Genomic DNA, 26,352 nt, shown 5'->3' with positions numbered 1-26,352 from the left:
TTAATGACTCAATTTTTGGAATGGAGGGAGTCTCGGTCATTTAAAATATAAATAGAATCAATTTTTAGACTTAATACCTTTTTATGTCATTTAAAGAGAATTGGGTCGACCTATCAAGACCATGATGTCTATCCTGAAAACGAGTTGATGTAAGATCCAATAGCACAAGTGTCTGTGCCTTTCTACCTCCCAGTATTCCACCCTTGGTTTGTGAGAGAAATATGATCTAATATTCTGATGCTACCTCCTTATGTAGGAGCATGAATGCTCTGCAAGTAATAGTATCTGCCATAGCTTTAGAACTGTTATTAAGGGCTTGATAGAATATTGCAATAAAGTGGTTTCTCTTACTTCTATGGCTAGGCAACATCATCAACTTTTTCTTAGACTGAAAACAAGCCTCATACATTAATTCAGAAAGTAAATACCTGAAAATATATATCTTATCCTTCAACTGTAGCATTCTGGCGGAGAGAAGAAATAGTTTCAAAACTATCTCTAACACTTGTTCCACGTAGTGTGGAATCTCAAAGAAGTTCCCCTAACAATAATATAGCTTCACCAAATAAAGATAAAGGGAACAACCAGAGTCTCAACTTATTTTAATCTAACCCAATTATAGTGTATAAAGTGAAAATTACAATAAAACAGATGAGGTACATGTTTTCATCATTGATCGGTAAGCCCATAATGTTTTCATCATTGATCGATAAGCCTGCAAACAAACCTTTTAGATTCAAAAACTAAATCATAATAGTAGTAATGTCAAACATCATATTTTGTGGCAATACAGGAGGAATGATAGCTCCTAACTTTCTAGGCTCAATGTATCCCAAGTCCTCTTTCGGATGATCATATATTGGAAAGTACTAATAGGTTGGGTGTAATTATTCTCTATTGCTTCTATCTCTATTGAGTTCTACTCGACTATCAACTACGGGTCTCTGTCTCACTCTATCTACCTCTCGAACTGCATATTGGGTAGCCCTATTATCTATCTTTTATTGTTCCTGAAAAAGTAATCACATAATGGTTTTCTATACTATGTCTTCAGAAGGTGGGGAAGGCAAGTCTTGTGGATCATCTTAAGGATGCTCATGATTAGCTTCACGACCATGCTGTGATATTCTACCATTCTACTATATAGGTTATTTCCAGTTCAGGATCAAGTAAGAGTATGGGATTGCTTTTAATCCTCATGCTAGGAACACACCATCATATGCCCCAAGAAGAATAGAAAAATAAAACTTTATTCATTCGTAATTGCATTCCTCGACAACAACATGATGAGTGGTGATTTTACCACTCACTCGTACTTAACATTCGTACACATTACCTTGTTTTGGATGAATAAATGAGACTTAGTTTTAATTAAATGCACTAATATCCACTCTTTGTAGGCATAGAGTTAAAGAGATAGAAATATATGAAATTGAGCTCAAAATAGTCAAAAAGGGAGCAAAAAAGTATAGATGAAGACCTAGAACAAAAGGGCCTCATTTACCATGGTCGTGGTGTACTGACCACGATTGCGGCGGTCAAGAAGGGTTAATACATCACAGTCTTATTTACCAATCACAGTAGCGGCCATGCTGGCGTAATCCGAACTTAGCAGAAAAGTTCAACCCAAGGGTAAAACTAGAAATGTACGTGGTTGATGCCAATTTTGGTGAAAATGACCCAAACCCTTGATTCATGTATCATATTCCATCTTTCCTAATTTTTAGGATTTAGCTCTTAACTCCATAGCCTTTACTTTTGGACAATAAAATATTGTATAAGTTTTTGGTGTAGAATTCATTAGAGACTTTCTAAGTGGAATATTTGCTCACTACCGTTATTGATATTGTGGAAGAGCCAAGTTTGAAGTAACATTCTCTTAAATCTTCAAAAATTCATTTCAATGGAGATTATGGGAATATCTATGCTTATTTATCTTATGTGTAGCTAAATCACCCTCTAAGGGTTATGTATGAATAGGGGTTAAAGTGTGTGTGGGTTGTTATTGTTAGCATCTATTTGGTAATTCATGCTTATAGGTTTTAGCATTGCTATGCTAATTTTTTTTGGATATGATGGGTGAAAACCCCAAATACCCATATGGATATGATGAGTGAAATCTCCAAGCTCTAGAAAGCTCAAGGCCATCTTCAAAATAAGAATTTTATGTGAAGTGTAGGAGTCCAACCATCCTTGAAAGAGGGATGTGGAAACCAAAGCAATGATATACAATTATTTTTTGTTGTTTTCTAAATATTCACTATCTTAGACATAAAGCTGAATGTGAGGTTGACTATACCATGGGTATTATCCAATAAATAAGGGTGCCTAGAAAGAGGTTGTGGTTATGAATTATTGAACACACCTATTAGGTATTCGAAATAATCAATGGGTGAAAGTTTGGTGTTTTATCGAAAGACTAGCATCAAAATCTATAACCAATCCTACCCATATTTGACTTACTAAATTGATGTTGATTACTAACTCCTATATGTCACTCCCTTAGTAATGCATAATCCCGAGATTCATGTATAATTTGTAAAACTTTAATGATTTGTAGCCCTGGATTTATACTAGAGAAACCTAAAAAGAAAATTAGTGTAGAAACCTATCTCCCCTATTTTATATTTTTGTACCATTTGTTTGAATTTAACTTGTATCATCATTTCAAATTTATTTGTTCACCACTCATATTATTCCTCGTGGATTCGACTCCGACTCCAAAGTTGGGTAAATATATTTATGATGACCACCTTGTACTTAATTTGATGTGTAAGTTGAGCATTATCAATAAATGACATCGTTGCTGGGGAACAACTTTTGGTATTAAGTTAGTTTGGAATTTTAGTTTACTTGCTTGAATTCAAGCTTGTAAATATTTTTTTGTAATTTTCTTTACTGTGCGTAGATTTTCTTTTATTTCTACTTTTGGTAATGGCATCTTCCAACAAATTTGAAATTGGTGGTTAGAACACCGATATTAATGGTCTATGTCTATATTGTGATAGACCACACTTCACGAGATATTTTCTCTATGCTCACCAAAAATAGACAGGATCACCATCTCGATCTTATAGGAAGTATGGTTGTACCTCATGTGGAAGTCAAGATGGACATAGGGATGAATGTCAAAATACCCCTCCTTCCTATTATGCTAACCAAATATCTAGTTCTTATTATGTAATTAATACTTATTATGATGAGAAAAAGGAAGAGCAACACATTGAGTCCAATAGTTGTGACCCAAGGTTGTTAACTATTTTGGATCGGGTTGATGCAATGGGGGAGAATATAGAATACATACATCAAGAATGGATAAGTGTCAAGAAGGAGGTAATGGGAAAAGAAAAAAATCTTGTAACAATCCTTATCATGCCCATCTCCCGAGTAGAGTTTTCACAAGGAGAGAAACAAAGCTATGATGACAAGCTTGGTAGCGAAAACTCCTCAGTGATTTCCCAACCATCTGACTCATATGAGGACGAAGAATACAAAATAAAATAAAGGATACTAGAGTCAAGAGAAGAATCAAATCAAATCTCTTATAATGGCTCTAATTCATTTTAAGGTTAAGATGTTTCGGAGGAGGCTAACCCAAAATTATGTGTTGGACCTCGTTCAAACCATTTTACAACATTATGCTTTGAGGATCCATCCCTTTGAAAAAATGGATAATTGTGGGATGAATGAGTCCTACCATTCCAAAGGAGCACATAGAACCCCATTCATCTATGTCTAAGGAGTTTAATTTCAATGTACAAGGAATGACCTATTGATGTACTCACTTTTACCCAAGGAGGCAATTCAAAAATATAATATGATATTGGGTAAAGGGTTCACATCTTCAAAATAATGAGATCGAAGCTTGCTCGCCATGCCCTCATATTTTCCAGGTTTCATCTTAGAAAATTTAGATCTTCTGTCCCTCTGCTGCTCATTGTATATTTAAAGAAATCTGGGATAGAGATTCAAATTTTCTAAGTGGAAACATAAAATAAAGTAGTGGAGGTATCACGCCACTATGTTAAACTAACCTCTTGATTGGAGGCAAGTTATCAGGCCACGAAAAGTGGAACATATTCTTTTTCATTTAGCATGCTAGAGTACATTTCAAATTTTTTTTATGCACATGCATAATCCATAAAATATGGTGCTAAGAGGCATTTTGATATAATTTGAAAAAGAAAAGTGTGAAATTGGCTAGTTTTAACTGAGTAGAAAAGACAAGAACCACAGTTGTCTGGTCTCAGTTACTGCGATTACGGTCCATGCCTTCGCGATCGCGGAGGTCGCATAAACATGATTGCAGAATTATGACCACGACTGCGGTCTAACCAGTTTAAAAAAATGTTCAAATTCCATTTCCCCACATATTTTTTCCAATTTATCTATCAAAATACTCTCAAATTTGTGATTTTGCATTGCATTTTCAAGTACCAACTCATCATGTGCATCCTCTAATTCGGTAAGTTGTCTCAATTTCCTTGGTTTTGTTATAATCACATGCTTAGAAGACGTAGTGTAGAAAATGGCCTAAATTAGGGTTTTCAATTGCTAAAGACATATCTCGTTGAAATTTTTGTTGTGGTTGGCTATTATAGTAGGTGTACAAGCTAATGGGGAAGTCTTGAGTACCCAAATTTAAGCTTTAAAAGGTTGAAATAATCGTGTACTCCACGTGTTTGATTGAATTCCCCTATGAGTTTAGTTTAAATTCGTTCAAGTTTAGGGGCCACAATCATACATTCTAGGTTTTAGTTAAGCATTTATAATGTTGTCTTACTTAGTTGAAAAAAAGAATTGGGGATATAATATTATTTGGAGCACTATATAGAAGCTATAAATTTTGGTCTCAGGTACTGCGATTGCAGTCCTAAAGACCACGATCGCATCACCACAGTCACAGTCTACACTCTGCGATTACCATGCCTGAGTGCAAATTGAGTTAGACATAAGAATTTCTGCACATCCTTAGCTTCCCCTGAAACATTCTATAATGCTACCACTTTATTATTTAATATAGCATGCTTCTGGTACAATAATACGAATGTTGGCCTAAGTTGCATTTTTTATAGGTTCTCAGCCTCAGAGATGGAGAGATTTGACAACACCAGATTCATGACACTAGAACGTCCGAACCTTTACAATGCAGATTTGAATAAGACTAAATTACTCCCTGAAAGAGGTATTAGCTTGGATAATGTAGAGGAAAATTTCACAAGCATTCATGCTAGACTCACTCAAATAGGGTGGCTATGCTTTGCCTCAGAACCCTGTGTTGCTAATGAGCATTGGGTGCGTGAATTCCATGAAAAATGAAGTGAGCCAGGGACCTGGATGGCAAATATTTATATGCTGGAAAGATGTTCCCTGGGCCACTACTAAGAGGGATATTCTTATGAATGACTTCACAGCTAAGGCCAGACTTTGGCTGAATATTATCTCTACCCGAGTATTACCATGTACTGATATAATAATGCAAGCTCGAATAGTGACCTATATTTTCTATGGCATCACCCTGAATGTGCGCTATATTATGAATTCAGAATGGAGGTATATCATAAAATAATGGAGGTACCCATCTTTTCCTCCCATCCTTTATTACAAAGCTATGTAAGAGGGCATAAGTGGAAGAATGCTACAGATGCCTGGGTGCTCCTAGGACCCTGTATCTTTCCACTAAAATTTAGAGGTGAGGGTGCCTAGGCCAGAGATAGAAGAGAAAGGTGGACTTTGGCAAATCGACCTAGGAGGACACAAACTTTTATAGGCCTTTATTAGTTAACCCCCTTGATGACATATCAGGTAAGATGTGGGTTGATAGAGAGATACTATCTAGACTTTCTCAAGGACTGGGAGAGTCTTCTACTACTCGTCACTCATATATAGCTTAGTTAGACTATGAGAGTTACAGGAAGAAGAAAGAAATAAGGGAGAAACTATTTCCCATTTGGAGAGAGCTTATTCAGCCTTGGCTTCATCATATAGGAACCTTAGGGAACCATATAAGAAAATAGTGAAGAGAGAGAAAAAGCAAGATAAATTTTTTAAGAAGTTGTAGAAGGGGGTGAAGGGTATCTTCAAGGTGCTCAAGCCCAACCATCGACTACCTCCCTGCTGATTGATTTACTGATGAAGTTGGGGGTGATTGTGTAGAGTCAGTGAGAGAGTATAACTCTTAATACATCTTCAGGGAGACCCCTACTACTCTTGTTTTCTTAGACATGCAGTGGGGAAACAATATTCTTTTAGTGTGGGGTGCCCCCAGATTTGTGTTATTTTGATGATGCGTGTCTGGATATTTCTCTTTATGTTTTTAATTATTTTGGGATGATGCATTGATATTTTTTTAATTGTGTTTTTAAAATGCTATATTTTGGACACTCGGTTGGTGTCTGCATTTTATGGATTATCATATTTTTCTTCTAATTCTAGTTTTTCTTTTTTTACTCTAGCTTTGTTTTTTATTTTGATCATACAAGGCTAACTTTAGCCCATGATGGATTGCATGATGAAATTATTAAGGGTAAAGCATTTTGTTTGAGTTTTGAGGCATAGGTGTAGGGGAAATCTAAGTAGCCATAGCGAATAAGTCAAAAATGTAAGGGAAATCTGAGTAACTGTGGCATTATATGTTATAAAGTTGGGGTCACTTTATAAACCATTGGCAAAGTCTGAGTAGCCATATCGATTGGTTTGCTCATTTGGAGCCTAAATATGAGACTACGACTTTTGTTGTAGCTATAGTTTAGCAAATTGTCCGAGAGGCTAATGCAAAGCAAGAAACCCCCTCCATCCAAAATTTTTGAAAAAAATAAAGGGCATAGACGTGAGCAATATTGTAACAAAACTTTTTCTCTTTTTGTGGCTCCACAAATTTTTGGCTTGTGAATAATGATAAATACTCCACTTGTGTCTCTTGCGAGAGGGACATTTGAAATCCCTTAGCGCATTTTGCATGCTAGGTGTGGTGAGCCATTAACTTTCATATCTTGTGTAATTATGTTATCTAAAACTTGCCCAGGTAGTCTATCAAAACTAATTTTGATTGTATGGGGTTGGAGAAATTATGTTAGGTCATCTTTTCTATTTTAGAACCCACTCTAGCCTAAAAATCCTACCCATGCATAATTTCAATACCTAGTTAACCACTTTAAGCCTTTGGACCTTTCGTTGGCAAACTCATTACAAATCGCGTTCCAATTTTTTTATCCCTCTTTTGAACCGTACCCTTTTTTAAATTAAAAATGTAACATGAGATGTAAAGCCTAGTTTGGGGTGGTAAAAGTTGATGGAAGAAAGTTTGGAGCCATGAAGTGTTAGTGAAATGCCTTATGTGCCTAAACCATGAAAATAAATAAATATACAAGAAATTAGTCCATCTAAGAATTGAATTGTATGAAAGTTTCAAGAAAAGGAATTAAAAGGAAAATGGTGAACCAGGGAAGAAAAAATTAGGAATACAACAAGTAACAAAATAAAGAATAGTGGCCCTTAGTCAAAAATGAAGGATTATAAAGTGTGATGTAGATGTTCAAGGAAGGGTGTAGCCAATTTATTCCTAAATGAAATCCTACCCTAACACGAACCTATATTGCAAGCTTAGAAATTCCTTTGAGATATCCGACCATTTACTTTTTTTGTAGTGACGATTGAAAATAGGGGCAAACCTTTGGTATGACACTTGTTGTATGGAGATTTATTTTGTGTGAGAGAGAGTTGTCCACTGAAAATTCCTTGTTTCATATTTTGTAACTCGTTATGAAGAATTTTTTTTCTTGGGTTGGCATGTGAAACAAATTGAGGTGGGTGATTTTGCCACCTTCCGACAGTGAGGCAAGTGGAGTATAGCTTAGTTGTGGTCAAAAAGGAGTCACTTCTTGAGTATTGGTTTTTTGTTGCTTGGTCGCTCTTTGGAATCCTATGTAGCCTTGAATAAAGCAATTTTATAGTAAGGGGTGTAGTGAAATTTGCATAGCCGATGTGCAATGAGCTACTGGTGGTAGTGGCTAAGGTTGAAGTCATTGGGATTTAAGGCATGATGTTTGGGCAAAAATGATTGTATCTCATAGTAAGAGGTAGTGTTTCTTGAGGACAAGAAATAGCTATAAGTTAGGGGTGTTGGTGAGTGGTGATTTTACCATTCACTCGTACTCAACATTCGTACACATTACCTTGTTTTTGATGAATAATGAGACATAGTTGTAATTAAATGCACTAATGTCCACTCTTTGCAGGTATAGAGTTGAAGGGATGGAAAGATGTGGAATGGAGCTCAAAATTGTCATAAGGGATCAACAAAATACAGCTGACGACCTGGAATAGAAGGGCCTAAGTTACCACAGTCGTGGTCTGCTGACTGCGATCGCGATGGTCAAGTAGGGTCAAAATATTGTGGTTGCATTTATCTATAGCGGTCGAGGAAGCTGCAGGCGCGGCCATGTTGGCGTGATAGTGTCTTAGCAGAAAAGTTCATCCCCAGGGCAAAACTGAAAATGTACGTGGATGATCCTAATTTTTTCCAAAAAGACACAAACCTTTGATTCATGTATCATATTCCATCTTCCCTAATTTTTAGGGTTTAGCTCTTGACTCCATAGCCTCCAATTTTGGAGAAGAAAATATTTTATAAATTTTGGGTGAAGAATACATTTGAGACATTCTAGGTGGAAGATTTGCTCACTACCATTGTTGATATTGTGGGAGAGCAAAGTTTGAAGTAACATTCACTTAAATCTTCAACAATTCATTTTAATGGAGATTATGGATATATCTATTCTTATTTATCTTATGTGCAGTTAAATAGCACTCTTGGGGTTATGTAAGAATAGGGGTTAAAATGTGTGTGAGTTGTTATTATTTGCATCTATTTGGTAATTCATGTTAATGAATTTTATCATTGCTATGATAATTTGGTTGGGAATTGATGGGTGAAAGCCCCAAATACCCACATGGCTTTGATGAGTGAAATCTCCAAGTTGTAGAAAGCTTAAGGCCATCTTTGAAAGAAGGGTTTTAGGTGAAGTTTAGCAATCCATATAATCCTTGAAAGAGGGATGCGGAAACCAAAGCAATGATACACAACTATGTGTGTACTTTTCTAAAGTTACACTATATTAGACATATGGGTGAATGTGAGGTTGACTATACCACGGTTATCATCCTACAAATAGGGATGCCTAGATTAAGGTTGTGGTTACAAATTGTTGAACACACCTAATAGGTATTCAAAAGAATCAATGGGTGGAAGTTTGGTATTTTGTTGAAACACTAGCATCAAAATCTATAACCAAGCCTACACATAATTGACTTACTAAATTGATGTTGATTACTAACTTCCACATGTCACTCATTTAGTAATGCATAATCCCGATATTCATGCATAATTTTTAAAACTCTAATTATTCGTACCCCTAAATTTATACTAGAAAAATAAAAAAGTAACATAAGAGTAAGAACTTATCTCCCCCATTTTATTTTTTTTATAACATTTGTTTGAATTTAATTTGTATCTATCATTTCAAATTAATTTAATTTCCACTTACATTGTTCCTCATTAATTCATTGCCACTTACATTGTTCCTCGTTGATTCAACCAGACTCCAAACTTTGGTAAATAGATTAATAACTACCGCCTCACACTTAATTTGATGTATAAGTTGAGCATTATCACAATGCCAAATTTTTATATCACCCAAACTATATTCTTCAAGAAGATACAATGCGGTCACTATTAATATATAATAACCCCAATAGGTTGGGGTCGATCCCGAATGGAATAAGTCAGACTTATCACTCAAACTTGTTAAGTAGCCAGAAATGTAGGAAAGTAAATGAGTGGTTTTGAGTTATTGGTAAAAGTAACCAGATTTGAATGCTTTTGGTTGTAAGTAATATGAAACAAACACTAGAACTGTGATCCCCTGGCTTCGTAACTCAGTAGGTTTCTCGTGCACAATCTAACTACCTCACCACCACACATACAGAATCTGATAATCTCAGTATTACCAACCATCTTGTAAAAGTGATGGTAAATCTCAACTTTTACCTTGTGTCACAGGGTGTCTCCATACTAACCTTTGTCTTTGATCCCATATTAAGTATCTCCCTATTGGTGTCCAATTATTAGATGAGGGTTGAAAGCCTCCAATCACTATTATAATCTTCTTTTTCAGATCTCGGTCTCTCTTTTAATGATGATCTCGAATACATGTGGATTCTTAGAGTTACCCATAAACGGTAGAAGATCACAATACAAGTGGGAATGATAAAGTATAAAAACCTCAAACTTCCCCTACCTTGTTATTATGCTAGGGTTCCCATAACCCTACCTATGGAATTAGCTGCTCATAGTTGTGAAACAATCCATAGAATTCAATGAATTAAAAATCAAAATAATATAACAAATAACTGAGAAAGAAATCCAACGTCTCAAATTAATTTAGCAACCCAAAACTGAGAACAAAATCCCCATGATCAAAAGTCAATCTTGGAATCAAAATACATTGGGATGAATATAAAATGATTAACGAAATACAAAAGTATCTCAAGGGTGTTCATTTTTTCTAAGAATACAAATAAAAGAAAGGTTGAGTAACCCTAATCTTGATGACTTCAACTTTGTTTTTGTCTTGGTAAAGGTATGCCCTCAAGGTGTTTGCTAAAATCCCTAAAATAAATAACTTCTAACATGTTAATGGTGTTTTGATCAAGGAAAATGGCCTAATAAGTATGAATGGTTGGTATATTGTATTGTAAAGGCCTTTTTGGACATTTAATGAGTAAATTGGTGACTTTTCTAGTTTGATTTCTTAAAGTGGGGTACAGTCCCTAAATATGAAATTGAATTGTGTTTTGAACTAAAGCTTGGTATAAGAATGCTCATGAAGAAGGAATGGTTTTGTAAAGGTCTTGATAAAAAAATTGACTTGAATGGTGATTTGAATTATGGTATTGTCTTCTTAAAGTGATTGGTTGATAAATGGTATCATAAAGACTTTGTGGTCCTATGCGGTGTTGAATTGTAACCTTGGTTGCTTAAATTGGCTAAATAGGTTAGGGTCCTTAAGTGTTGAATTGATTGGGTGTTATTGCAAGGAAAAAGGGTTAGAATCCCAATGTCCATTAATAATAGTCACAACGGCTTGAGGTTAGAGTCCACTTGCCTAGTAGTTAGGCATGAGGTTAGAGTCCAGTTGCCTAATACGATGGCTTGAGGTTATAGTCCACTTTATTAATAGGATGGATTGGAGTAAGAGTGTACTTGACCAATATGATTTCGGAATTCAATATTTCTAAACTATATGAGTGGGAGTTTAGAGTCCTTGACTCCATGTCTCATGATTGTGTGCTTCAAAATTCATGTTAAGCCTTGTTCCCTTATTGACACATTAAGTATCTATATATATCTAAATGTATTCCTATGTCTATGAGTGTGGTTCCATATGTAGGTAATGATAGATTCTAATGTGTTGACGCAACATGGTAGGGTGGTGGCTTATACTTCTAGACAATTGAAAGTTTATGAGAAGAACTACCCTGCTCATGATTTGGAGTTGTTGGCTGTGGTATTTTTATTGAAAATCTGGCATCACTATCTCTACGGTGTTCATGTTGATGTCTTTTATGATCATCAGAGTCTACAGTATGCGTTTATACAAAAATAGTTGAACCTCAGGAAAAGGAGGTGGCTTAAGCTGCTGAAGGACTATGATTTGAGTATCCATAATAATCTAGGTCAATATAATGTGGTTGTAGATGCTCTTAGTAGGTTATCCATGGGGAATCTAAATCATATGGACGAGGGTAAGCGGGAGTTGGTGATGGACATTCACAATTTGGCTAATCTTGGAGTTCATCTTATTGACTCTGAGGATGGTGGTCTGTTCATGCATTAGGTATCACATTTGTCTATTGTTGAAGAGATAAAGGAAAACAAATGTATGATCTTGATTTGATGAAGATTAAGGGGAATGTGGGTCAAAAAAATGTTTTTGATTTTGTGATTGGTGGTGATGGTATCTTCAGGTACCATGGTAGTAATTGTGTTCCTGGCATGGATAGCCTGAGGGAAAGGGTTTTGGCTGAATCTCATGGATCTTGTTATCCTATTCATCTTGGTTCTACGAAGATGTATCATAATCTTTAGGATTTTTATTGGATGAATAATAGGAAGCATGATGTGTCTAACTATGTGGCTAAGTATATGGTGTGTGAAAAAAGTGAAACTTGAACACATGAGACCCAAAGGTTTATACCAAGAAGCAGAGTTTCCCGAATAGAAGTAGGAGGTGATTAATATAGATTTATTTAAAGGCCATCCTAGGTCTCGAAATCAATGTGGTTCTATTTTTGTCATTATGGATAGAATGACTGTAATGCCCCGGATCTGGTACCCAGAATGCTACACGATGCTCATGACCCCGAAGGACCACAAGCTAACCCATGACTGATATCTGTACCTGCATACTGCATAATACACTGTATGATTGCGGAAACATGAACTGAAAAGCCATAAGGTTCCATACTATAACATAACTGATAAAGATATAACATCTGAATGGGGTATGAAATACCCCAAACAAAACTGAATTAACATGATAGTCTAAACATGATAGTATGAAAAGTCTCTAACTGACTGAACTGTTTGAATGAGGAGTTGATGGGACATGTCCCCAACTAACTTCAACTAATAAATTAATTAATGAGATAATAAATAAATAATTGATTATGTCCTCGAGAGATGAGGACTCACTGCTAACTCTGATTGTTGAGACTGGAATGCTACTGATGCTCTGGGGCTTGTGCTTCTGAACCTATGGTACAAGACACCATAGCGCAAATGCGTCAGTACTTTGAATGTACTGGTATTCATGGAAGGTAGGCTGAATGCATGGGGTTCATATGCATGAACAATACTAGATAACTCACTAATTGAACGTCAGAATACATGCATGAATACATATTACCTATATCTGTGATCATGATAACATGAATTTACTGATAACGAACATGATTGATCACTGAATTCTGTTGACTGATATAACTGATGACATGAGTCACTGTATCTGACAGTCCTAAATCTGATGGAACTAGCTGAGTTTCATACTATATCAGAGGTGACTGTATCTGAGAGTCCTGAATTCTGTAGAACTATCTGAATTCTATTACTGAGACTGAATGACTGTATCTGACAGTCCTCATTCTGTAATTAAAACTACGAAAAGTAGTTATCTAACCGATATACCCCTAATACACCATTATGTCTATGTTGGGGTCTAAGCTATAACCCCAATTAGAAGGGTTTCAATACCGCACCACTGGTAAGGATAAGCAGTGAGTGACCCTCATTTGACAGTGTCCCCAAAAAAGAATGATGGGGCTATCATCTGATAGTGCTTATCCACCTCATCAACCCTTATCTGACAGTGTTGATATCTCAACCTATGCAGGCTACATAGTTTTGGAATGCAAGGATGACTTCTAAGAATAACACCCTCATCTGACAATGTGTGTTCTCTTCCTTGGGTTCACTAGGTGCTAATTTCTATTCCCATCTGAATAGACACTGAAAATGGATTACTGAACTGAACTGGACTGAATTACTGAGTTTAGTTGACTGATAGAATATACTGAGATTACTTTATTACTGAGTTTTCCTGAGTCACATGACTGACTGTGCTCTACGGATCATGGCTTGTCTTAGGATATCCTGAAAACATGACACTAAAGCTAGGCACACAACTATATTTTTTTTTGGGTACAAGTACCCCCAGGACTCAATGAAAGGAAACTGACAAGGCATGACATTCTTGAATACATGAATAACATCAAAAATATCTAATCCATTAAGACATTTAATCAAACACTTGACATACATAACTTACACATGAATGGAGATTTCATCATATCATACTAGTATGGCAATTTTCCCTCACATGTGCATTTAATCAAACATGTGGGGATCATGCTTTGGTTATACAATCATCAACAAATGTAATAATCAAGGATACATCAATCAACTTGTAAATTGATAGGGGTTTATCATGATTATTATGCAAATCATCACATACGAGGGTCAATTATTAGAATATGTAATTTAAAATATGAATCAAAACCACACAACATCTTGAACATGAATTTCAAATCAATTTGAATCATGAACATTCACAAATACCTAAATCTTGGATTTTGAAAAGAGATCCTTGAGATTTATGGGTGATAAAGACCCATGAATCAACACATGACATACCTTAGTTCTTCATTTAACGAAGATTGATGGAGAGACTTTCTTGAAATTGAATCCCCAATTGAAACCCTAGCTTGTTCTTGAGAGAAAATTGAGAGAAACTAGTATATTTTGGGTTCCAAATAGCTGAATCTCGTGTTAAAGGGCTTAAATAGGGGTGGAAAGTTGACCCTTTTAACCCTGAACACATCTTTTAATTTCAGTGAAATTTTCCCGAATCGGACCCCTGGCGCGACGCAGTGCTATCATGCCGTCTCACTGGAATTTGACAACTGGGAAATTGAGGGATGGAGCGATGTGGAGCCTTCACGTTGTGACTTTATTTATGACCTGGAAGTTTGGCGCGATGCACCACTATCGCATACCCCTACTAGAATTTGACAATTGTCATTTACTCCTGTGGTGCGGCGCGCCACTGACTAATATAGCGCAGTTTTATGACGGGATCTTGAAATTGTCATAACTTCTTATCCGGTTATTGAATTTAGGCAAATTTTATATCGATGGAAAGCTTCTTGAATTTTACACATGAAAAAAAGTGAAAATATTGAAAATTCCTCATGAAATAAACATCATTCAATTTAGAAGCTAGAACTTGACATTCTTAGGACAAACATTTTAGTTAGGAAACTTTGGAGTATTATAATATCTCCTCCTTGGGAACATTCATCCTCGGTTAGACTAACTGAGCGAGGAGAAAAGATAAGCCAAAGTACACACTGAGCATGAACAATGAAACATGACGAACATAACTGACATTTCTGAGATTCATACTGAGCATGCGTATTTGATGCATTATTTCATGACTGAGTTGATATATGAATACATGACTGAGAGTATTGATAAGTTGATCACACATATTTAATGCATGAATACATGACAAAACTGATTACATGACTGAGATTTTTAATAACTAAGTCTTCTCACAAGGAGAATGTATGTCTGATGCATGAATACATGACTAATATAATTCATGAACGTATAATTGAATATGCAATCGTACTTAGCACCCAGTTTAAAAAGGGAATCCTGAGCATGAAGTTGATATCAAGTTGTAACTGAAATCTGTACATGAAAAATAAAAAGCTTAAGGAGAACTATTACCTTGAGCTAGATTTGAGTTAGTGGAGAAAAGCTTAGGATACTTGTTACGCATGTTTGCTTCTGCTTCCCAAGTATCTCCCTCAACGGACTAATTCCACCAAAGAACTTTTACTTGAGGGACTTCTTTGTTCCTCAATCTACGAGTCTAATAGTCCAGAATTTCGACTGGAATCTCTTTATAAGAGAGGCTATTTTGAATATTTATGCTCTGAATATGGACTACAACCGCTGGGTCACCTATGCATTTTTGAGAAAAGAGAAATGGGAGACTGGATGAACTGAGGCTAGATCTGGAGGCAATTCGAGCTCATAAGCTACCTTGATGAAGCGACTGAGAATTTTGAAGGGACCAATATATTGGGGCATGAGCTTTCCCTTCTTGCCAAACCTCTTTACTCCCTTCATGGGAGAGATCTTTGGATAGACATAGTCACCAATCTCGAACTTGAGATCCTTTCTATATACATTTGCATAAGAATTCTGCCGGCTCTGAGCAGGCCAAAGTCTTTCTCCGATCAACTGGACTTTCTCTAAGGTATCGAATACTAAGTCAGGCCCTATAACTGAGGCCTCACTAACTTCAAACCAACAGATTGGAAATATCCACCTCCTACCATATAGAGCTTCAAATAGAGCCATCCAAATACTGGAATAAAAGCTATTATTGTATGAAACTAAATCAAAGGAAATTCATTATCCCAACTACCCTTGAAATCAATTGTGCTTGCCCTTAGCATATATTCTAGGGTCTGAATGGTCCTTTCTACTTGACCATCTGTCTGAGGATGAAAGGTTACACTGAGATGAATTTGGGTACTAAGACACTTTTGGAACGCTTTCCAAAAATGAAAGGTGAACTGCGTACCTCTATCTGAGGTAATAGATAACAAAACACCGTGCAATATGACCAACTCTCTGATGTATAGTTTGGCATAATCCTCGGTTGAATAAGAGGTATGGGCTAGAAGAAAATGAGTGAATTTGGTCATCCTATTTACAATAACCAAAACTAAATCATGTTGATGACGATTATGAGGTAAACCCATCACGAAGTTTATGTTCACTTCTTCCCACTTCCAAGTAGGAATATAAAACTCCTGCATGGACCCACTATGCTTCTGATGCTCTATTTTAACCTGTCTAGGTGTAGAGAACTTAGCTATAAGCTTTGCAACATCCCTCTTCATCCCACTCCACTAATAGTCTCCTACATGTTGCGGTACATCTTTGTGCCCCCTGGATGAATAGAGTAGTACGCACTATTCACTTCTGTAAGAATTCGTTGCCTTAAGTCATCTACAGCTGGAACACATAGATGACCCTAACAATGCAGAACACCATCTCCCCCTTTGGAGAAAACCTCCACATTTTGATCTTTAACTGACCCTTTCAACTTGACTAAACTGGGATCTCTATCTTGCTTTTCTTTCACCTTGAAAACTAGAGATGATTCTGAACTACTCTGAACCCATATGTCACCCTACTCTGAATCGACTAAGCGAATGCCTAGTCTAGTAATTTGGTGGATTTCCTGAGATAATTTCTTCTTACTATCTTTAATATAAGCAACACTACCCATAGATAGACTATTGAGAGCATCGGCCACAATATTGGCCTTGCTTGGATAATAAAGGACACTTATGTCATTATCTTTTTAGTGCTCTAACTACCTTCTCTGATGAAGATTGAGATCTTTTAGAAAAAAGACATACTGAAGGCTCTTATGATCTGTGAACATATCTACATAAACACCATACATGTAATGCCTCTAAATCTTTAAGGCAAACACTACGGCTGCTAACTCAAGATCATGAGTAGGATAATTCTTTTCATGAGGTTTAAGCTGTCTGGAAGCGTAGGCTAAGAACTTACCATGTTGTATAAGGATAGAACCTAAACCTACTCTGGATGCATCACAATACACCATGAAACTATTTGAACCATCTGGTAGAGCCAAAACTAGAGTTGAGGTGTGTCGAGTCGTGAACTCCTGAAAACTCCTCTTGCAAGGATATGACCACTAAAACTTGACTTTATTCTGAGTCAATCTGGACATAGGGAATGCAATATAAGAAAATCCCTCAATAAACCATCTTTAATAGCCAGCCAAACCTAAGAAACTACTGATATCTGATAGAGAGATGGGTTTGGGCTAGTTTTTTACTACTTTAGTCTTTTGAGGATCTACTCTAAGGCCACCATCAGAAATAATATGACCAAGGAATAATACTGACCTTAGCGAAAATTCGCACTTACTAAATTTGGCGAATAGCTGATGATCTTTGAGAGTCTGAAGTATAATTCAGAGATAGTCTACATGATCATGCTCATTTCGGGAATAGACCAGAATATCATGTATGAAGACTATGATGAACATATCTAATTACTACTTAAACACAAGTTTTATAAAGTCTATGAAAGTTGCTGGGGCATTGGTAAGACTAAAGGATATGACTAGGAATTCAAAGTGACCATACCGAGTATGAAAGGCTATTTTTGGAATATCGTATTCTCTGAGTCTAAGTTAATGATAGCCAGATCTGAGGTCTATCTTAGAGAAATAACTAGCACCCTGAAGTTAGTCAAATAAGTCATTAATTTTGGGAAGTGGAAACTTGTTCTTGACTATGACTTTATTGAGTTGATGGTAGTCTTTGCACATTCTGAGAGAATTATGTTTTCTTTAGACAAATCATTCTGATGCACCCCTCAAGGACATACTGGGTCTGATGAATTCCTAATCTAACAGATCCTTCAATTGTTTTTCAGTTCTTTGAGTTTTACTAGTGCCATTCTATATGGAGGAATATATATAGGCTGAGTATCTGGAAGAAATCAATGCCGAAGTCTATTTCCCTTTTAGGATAAATCCATGAAAGATCTTTAGGAAAGACATCTGAATATTCAATCATGATTGGGACTGAATCAAGACAGGGAGTTTTAGAACTAGTGTCCTTAACTCTAAAAAGATAATATACATATCCTTTAGATATTATTTTTCGTGCCTAAAGGTAGGAAATAAGCCGAACTCTGAAAGAGGATACACTACCCTTCAACTCTAGGATGAGTTTATTTAGAAACTGAAACTAGACTATTCTATTTCTGCAGTCGATTGTGGCATAGCAGGAATGAAGCCAATCTATGTGAGAATGACATCAAAATTAGTCATCTCTAATATGACTAATTCTGCTGAAGTGTCTTTCTGAAATATCATAATTGGGTAGTTCCTGTATACCTGCCGGGCTAGGATAGTTTGACTTACTGGGGAAGAGACTAAGAAGGGCTCTGCTAGAATTTTTTGAATGACTCCAAAATCAACTGCTATATCAGGAGTAACAAAAGACATAAAATCTCCTAGGTCTAGCAAAGCATAAACATGCACACAAAAGATCTATAACATACCAGTAATCATAGAAGAATTTTCCTAATCTTTCCAGGACTGGAGAGCATAGAGTCTATTTGGGCGTTGCCCACAGTAGTACTAGAAGTGGCACCCTACTGACTTGGGCGATCGGACTAAGCTGAGGAACTATTTTTATAACCCTGATAACCTGACTGGGGACAATCTCTTACTTTGAGTCTTGTCTTACCTTATCCAAAATAGACATCGCTACCAGCTCTGCAAGCATCCTTGTGGTTCTTACTACAAATCCGACAAAGTAGATTACATCAGATATTGCTGATACTACCCTGAGACATAGATCCTGGTACCCTATATTTATTACCATACCTGAACTTAGTAGCTGGAGCACTAGCCGATGAAGGAGCTAGAACTGATGGCTTAGGAAGAAACTAAGAACGGTTTCCTCCTACTGATTTATGTTGAGCAATGTTGAAACTACCTGTCTTTGCTCTCTTATTTTGCTTCTCCCTTATCTTAATCTTTTTATCTTCTATCTATTGAGCATGATTCATAATCCAGGCTAAATTTATGTCACTATTCAATGACCTACACTCATTGACCATACTATCATTCACCCAGAAATAAACTTACTCATCTTGGCCTTGCTGTCTGCAACCACATGAGGGGTATATCTAGCCAATTGAGTAAACTTAAGAGAATACTCTTTCACTGTGATATTTACCTGCCTGAGGTTGATGAATTCTAACACCTTAGCTTCTCTCAACTCTATGGGAAAGAACCTTTCTAAGAATGCAGTGACAAACTCCTTCCACTCTATAGGCCCTGCATCAACTGACCTTTCTGACATCCACTATCTGTACTAAGTTTAAGCAGCATCCTACAATTGATATTCTGCTAGCTCTGCACTATCAATAGCTGATACCCCTATAACGTCTGTAAACTTCTAAACCTGATTGATGAATTCCTTAGGGTCCTTATCTGACTTAGACCCGAGAAAGGATAGCGGATTGACTTAGGTGAAGTCCTGAATCCTAAATATAACTGAATTGGCCACTGGGTTGGCTGGAATAATGGTTGGTCATTCATTCTAAGAAGTAACTGACTAAGCAAGAGTAGTGAATGCAGCTCTGAACTCTGCATGAAAATATGTTCGCCCAAAGGTTCTTCATGCTAAGGGGCTGACTGATTCCCATTTCTTCTTCTAGGAGGCATGTTCTGTAGAAAAAAGGGAGATATAAATTATACTGAGAGATTGACTTGAGATTATGCTCACTGGCATGGCATGAATACTAAAAGAAGGAAAATTGTTCCTAAAACATCTTATAGTCTCCTGCACATAAATGTGGTGCGCAACACACCCATGCACAAAACTCTACTAGATGTGGCTGTCAGACTTCCTAGGACTCTATTGAACCTTAGACTCTGATTCCAAGTTTGTAATCCCCCAGATCTGGTATTGGGAATGATACACGATGCTCATGACCCTGAAGGACCATAAGCTAACCCATGACTGATATCTATACTTGCATACTGCATAATATACTGTATGATTATGAAAGAATAAACTGAAAGGCCATAAGGTTCAAGACTGTAACATAAATGATAAAGATATAATATCTAAATGGGGTATGAAGTACCCAAAACAAAACTGAAATAACATGATAGTGTGGAAATTCTCTAACTGACTGAACTGTCTGAATAAGGAGTTGATGGGACATGTCCCCAACTAAATCCAACTAATAAATTACTTAATGAGATCATAAATAAATGGTCTTGTCCTCGAGAGATGAGGACTCACTGCTTACTCTGACTGCTGCGACTGGAATGCTATTGATACTTTGGAGCTTGTGCTTCTGAACCTAGGATATAAGACACCATAGCACAAATGTGTCAGTACTTTGAATGCATTGGTATGCATAGAATGTAGGATGAATGCCTGAGGTTCATTTGCATGAATAATACTGGCTAACTGACCATTATAAACGTGAGAATATATGCATGAATACATAGTAACTATATCCGAGATTGTGATAACATGAATTTACTGATAAATAACATGACTGATAACTAAATTCTCATGGCTGATATAACTAATGACATGAGTGACTATATCTAACAGTCCTGAATCTGATGGAACTAGCTGAGTTCTGTACTGTAACTGAGTAGACTGTATCTAACAGTCTTGAATTTTATAGAACTATCTGAGTTCTATTATTAAGAATGAATAACTATATCTGTTAGTCCTAATTCTGAAATTGAAACTGTGGGAAGTAGTTATCTAACTGATATGCCCCTAATATGCCATTGTGGCTGAGTTGAGGTCTAATCTTTAACCCCAATTAGAAGGGTGTCAATGCCGCGCCACTGGTAAAAAAAACTGGTGAAGGACCCTTATCTGATAGTGTTCCTAAAAGAGAATGGTGGGCCCCTCATCTGACAGTGCTTATCTACCTCATCAACCCGCATTTGACAGTGTTGATATCTCAATCTATGCTGGCTACATAGTTCTGGAATGCAAAGATGAATTCTAAGAATCAAAACCTCATCTAACAATGTGTGTTCCCATCATTGGGTTCACTCGATACTAATTTTTACTCCCATCTGAATAGACATTGAACGTGGATTACTGAACTGAACTAGACTTAATTACTAGGTTCCGTTGACTGATGGAATAGTACTGAGATTACTGTATTACTGAGTTTTCCTAAGTCATATGACTGACTGAGTTCTATGGATGATGGCTTTACTAAGGATATCGTGAAAACATGACACTAAAGCTAGGCACACAACTATGTTTTTTTTCTGGTATAAGTACCCCTAGGACTCGATGGAAGGAAACTAACAAGGTATGATATTATTGAATACATGACTAGCATCAACAATAGATAATCCATTGACTAAGATATTTTATCAAACACTTGACATACATAAATTAAGACCCCGTAAAGTTCTCTCGTAGTCTGAGCTTTAGAGCATGTCAACTGAAGTACAATTCTAGCCTTAAAATATCAAGAAGTGACTTCTAAAGTGAAATTATTTTAAACCAAGTAGAATTTATCTAATATCTACTTTTTGTCATGTACAAAATTGAATAAGCTTTCTGTCGATATTAAATTCACCCAAATTTGATACTCGGGCAAAGAGTTAGAGCTATTTTAATTATACAGTATGCCACCTAGAACATTAGCTCATTGTAGAACCAGCCAAAATGGCAATTGTAAAATTCTAGTGAGCCTCCATGATTCCACCACGTCGTAGTGTCTTTTCAGTTCACAACAAAGGTGTTAATGCAATTTCCACTACATCGCGCTAAGGCTCAGTTTCCCCATTGTTCAAATTCTAGTAAGCTGGCACGATTATGGCACGTTGCGCCAGCATAAAAAATTAGGATTTTTGCAGGTTCTATTATTCGAATTCCAAGGACAAAACAGTTATTTTGCTATCCCTATATATACTCTTTAACATAAGTTTCAACACATTTATACCCAAATATCAATGCTTTATCTTAATGTGTGAGCAAAACCAAACACATTTAATGATTTTTAGCTCAAAATAATTGTGAATTCTGAAGCAACTCTTGTTGTTTTGATGTGTTTGCTCATAATATTGTAGTAAAAGGCTAAAGGAATAAAAAGAAATAACAATGGAGTAAAAGAGTTGAAAATCTAAGCAAAAGAGAAGAAATCATGGCTGACAAACTCTGTGATACGTCATCAGCCTTGTGATAGCTTATCAGCATTGGCGTCAACCATAACTAGAAACTTGAAGTCTAAGAAGAAGTTCTGACAACATTAGTGATAAGGCGTCAAGTTGGTGATAAGGCGTCACAAAGGGCGTCATCTTAAACCATAGAATTAAGATCGAAGAAGAAATCTGATGACGTTGGTGATACGCCGTCAGATCGGTGACACGGCGTCAGCTACATCATCGGCCTAAGGCAGATTTTAAAGGCAACTAAAGCATTCTAGTGCCATCCGTGATAGGGCATCAGACTCTTGACGTGGCGTCAGCTTGGGTATCACCTATTCTGAGAATTTTATTAAGTTTTGTTATTTTATTTCCTTAATTAGGCTTTAGTATAAATAGCATCTTTTAGGGTTTCATTCACAACTTCAAAAGCAGCTTTTGACATCTTGTAACTTAGTGAAGGGGAGTTTACTTTATTTTACTCTCTAAACTTAGAATTAAATTTTCCATCCTTTAATTTAGTTGTGGGAAATTCTTATTGTACTTGAAGGAGAAAAAACTTTGAATTTCATCTTTTGTAAGTTCACTTTCTTTAAGTTATGAATTTAATCTTTGTTATCTCTTTCTATCTTATGAGAACCTAAAACCCATAACTAGGGTTTTGGGATCTATGATTGTTATTTCATTGATTTAATGGTTTGATTAGGGTTTGAGAGATTGTGGGAACGTCTTGAAATTCTGTTGTTTTAACTTGAATCTATTGGTTGCAAACATTACGTTCTACCTTAGGTTTTATTTGCTTCTAATGAAGAAATAGACTAGAGGTTGTGAATTATCAACTGGGACTCAGAAGTTACCAATCTTTTATTTAATGATTAATGCTGTAACTGGATCAATCTACCTGAGATAACATTCAGTTGGAAATAGATATGTTATAGTTAGAGAGAATTAGATAACAAATTATCTGGTGCGGTCGAGAAATAATTCAAATAGTATCATCGGCAGGGATAATCTGTTGTTCCCACCTATCATAAGAATTATGAACAGTTATTATTCAATGGAGGTTAATAGTCATAGTTATTACAACCCTAGTTTCTCTATATCATTGATTCTAAATATTGAAATCTAAGTTTTGAGTTCTAAAATAAATTTTATTGATTGATAAAAACCTCTATTTTGTCCTTTTCTTATTATTTATTTGAATTTAACTTGTAGCTATAGTTTTGAACTAGTTTAATCACCACTCACATTGTTCCCTGTGGATTCGACCCTGACTCAGAAGTTGGGTAAATATATTGATAATGACCGCCTTGCACTTATTTGAGGTTTAAGTTGAGCGTTATCAAAAATGGCATCATTGTCGGAGAACAATTTGGCGTATTGAGTTAGTTTAGAATTTTAGCTTACTTACTTGAATTTAAACTTGCAAATATTTATTTGTGATTTCCTTTGTTTCTTGTGTTAGGTAGATTTTCTTTATTTTTATTTATTTCTTACTATGGCATCATGGAATGAGTGTAAGTTTGATGGTTGGAAATCTTATCTGGATGATCCATGTCCATATTGTGATGGACCCCATTTTTGGCAAAATTATAGATATTCTCCTCGAAGAGAGATGTGTGCACCATCTCCATCCTACTAGGAGTATAATTGTTCTTTATATGGTGGTCAAGATGTACATTAGAGTGATTTTCCAAATGCCCCCTCCCCTTATTGCCCGAACCCTAGTTTTAGTTCTTCTTATGAGTATGACAGGTTTTATGGTCAAGAAAAGGAAGAACGTAGCACTGGAAAGAGTGATATTAAAGCTATGCTTCAACTAATGTTGGATCATATAGACATAATGAAGGATACCATATGTGACATATGTCAATACATTAGGGCATTTAATGAGGGAAGAGAAAGGATAGAAGAGATGGATATGGGGGTCAATCATCCAAAACACTTTACTACATTATAGTTAGATGATATCTTGTCTGTGGAATCTTTTAACATAATGGACGAGTATGAAGATGAGGAGAAAGAACCCTATATCGATGTTGTGCTTGATGTTGAGCAAACCTTGGAGATTTCCCAACCAACCAAACCAACCATAGCGGATAATACCAAGATTGAGTAAATGGTGCTAGAGGCAAAATAAGAAAACAAGCCAATCTCTTATGAAGACTCTAGCCCAATTCAAAGTGAAAATATTGAGAAGATGAATAAAAATGAGTGTGTAGAGGATAGTGTAAATTTTGACGTAGGATTTGTTTGGCCACACTAGAAGCATTTTTTCCACATTATGTTTAGATGATATCTTGTCTGTGGAATCATCTAAACTAGTGGAAGACTGTGAAGATGGGGAACAAGAATCCTATATTCTTTATATTACACTTGATAAACAACATAAAAACACACTGCACTTTAAGGTTGAGTTTTTTACCATGCATCATTCATTACTCAGCTTCTTAATCTTTGTACCACCTCCCTATGAGTGAGGCAAGAAGATGGACTCTAAGTTGGGGGTAAAATTCATATCCTCAAAGTAGAGGAAAAAACTGAGTTGGGTTGTGCCGCGACGTTAAACTAGGTGCTTCTTGGGAGGCAACCCAAGGTATTTTGTTGTTTGTATTCGTATTATGTGATTGACATCAGATCTTTGCACCCATGGTCCCACAGGTATATTGCTAACTCTCTTGTTTTGATTTGACATGTTGGGAACAATGCATGATATTAAGTTGAGGGTGGGGCTACTTGTGGGTGTTGATGTCCTCTTGGGATTTTTGTTGCCGTGCCTCTTTTCCCCGAAGTCTTATTCATAGTAGAGCCGACATGTTTAGGATTATTGTGTTTGTTTTGTGATGTGTTGTTGTTAACTGTAGAAAAATAAGTATCTAGAGTAGTTGACATATTTTTGTTGATTTTTAAGATTGATAAGCACCTCTTCATTGGTTTGATTGCATGAATATGTGAATTACATTAAATTGTGACCATATGTGAATCTTGTTGTGGCATTAGTTCTAGTAACTTGACAATCACTGCCAAACATTTTCATGAACTGGATGAGTAGTAGATAGTAATATGCTTATGTGCCAAGTGTGTGTGAGGCTTTACTACATTCCCTTTGTATTGCCTAATGTAGAACTTTCCCGGTTCGTCTTACCGTAGTTGAAGGATAGGAGTTAGGAAAGGATTATAGGCCGTTTTTGAATTTTAGTCACTTTTAGCCTGAATGACCTCCTCTGTAATATATTATACCCCTTGGTCCCTATTTGCACCTAAATTGACCATTTTCTTTCTGTGAAATCCATTACTTTCCCTTTTTAAATCATAATGAACCTGTTTTGGCCCTGGTCCTCCTTGGAGTAAACTAGGTATGAAGAAGGGTAACATAAAAAGAAAAGAAAAGAAAAGTTCTGAAAAATAAATTGATAGTTGGGTATTGGTGAGAAAGAGCAATAAAATGAAAATTATTTGAATAAAAATAAAGACCACACCCTATTTTGTGATCAAGAAAAGAGAAAAAGAGAAAATGGTTAATAAGTGAAACCCAATGAAGTAGGTAGTGCCAAGGAGGCTTAGTCACTCTAAATTCCATTCAATATCATACCATCCCTTAGCCTACATTCCTAACTTACCTGTCTGGATAACTTGGTAATGAAAATAAGGGCAAGCATATGGTATTTGACATGCATTGATTGGAATTTCTTTCTTAGAGTGAGTGCCTCTTGACCGTCCCTGCATTGACATGCTCGAGTTCATATATGAGTGAGGAGGGACTTCTTTGTTATAAGGGGACATAGGTTGCATTGCTAGTTGTTTACTTGTTTGGGTAGTGTAACTTGTACATATGCATGGTTATTGTTGCTGAATTGATGCCATATCTTGATTCCTTTGGGTCACGTTGTTAATCTTCATAGATATGCACAATTGGATTGAACGTGGAGAGTAGCATGAGTTTTGAGCC

Source organism: Capsicum annuum, chromosome 3 (genome assembly GCF_002878395.1).
Source record: "Capsicum annuum cultivar UCD-10X-F1 chromosome 3, UCD10Xv1.1, whole genome shotgun sequence".
In the NCBI taxonomy this organism is placed as follows: Eukaryota; Viridiplantae; Streptophyta; class Magnoliopsida; order Solanales; family Solanaceae; genus Capsicum; species Capsicum annuum.
Note: the sequence above shows the minus strand (reverse complement) of the source record.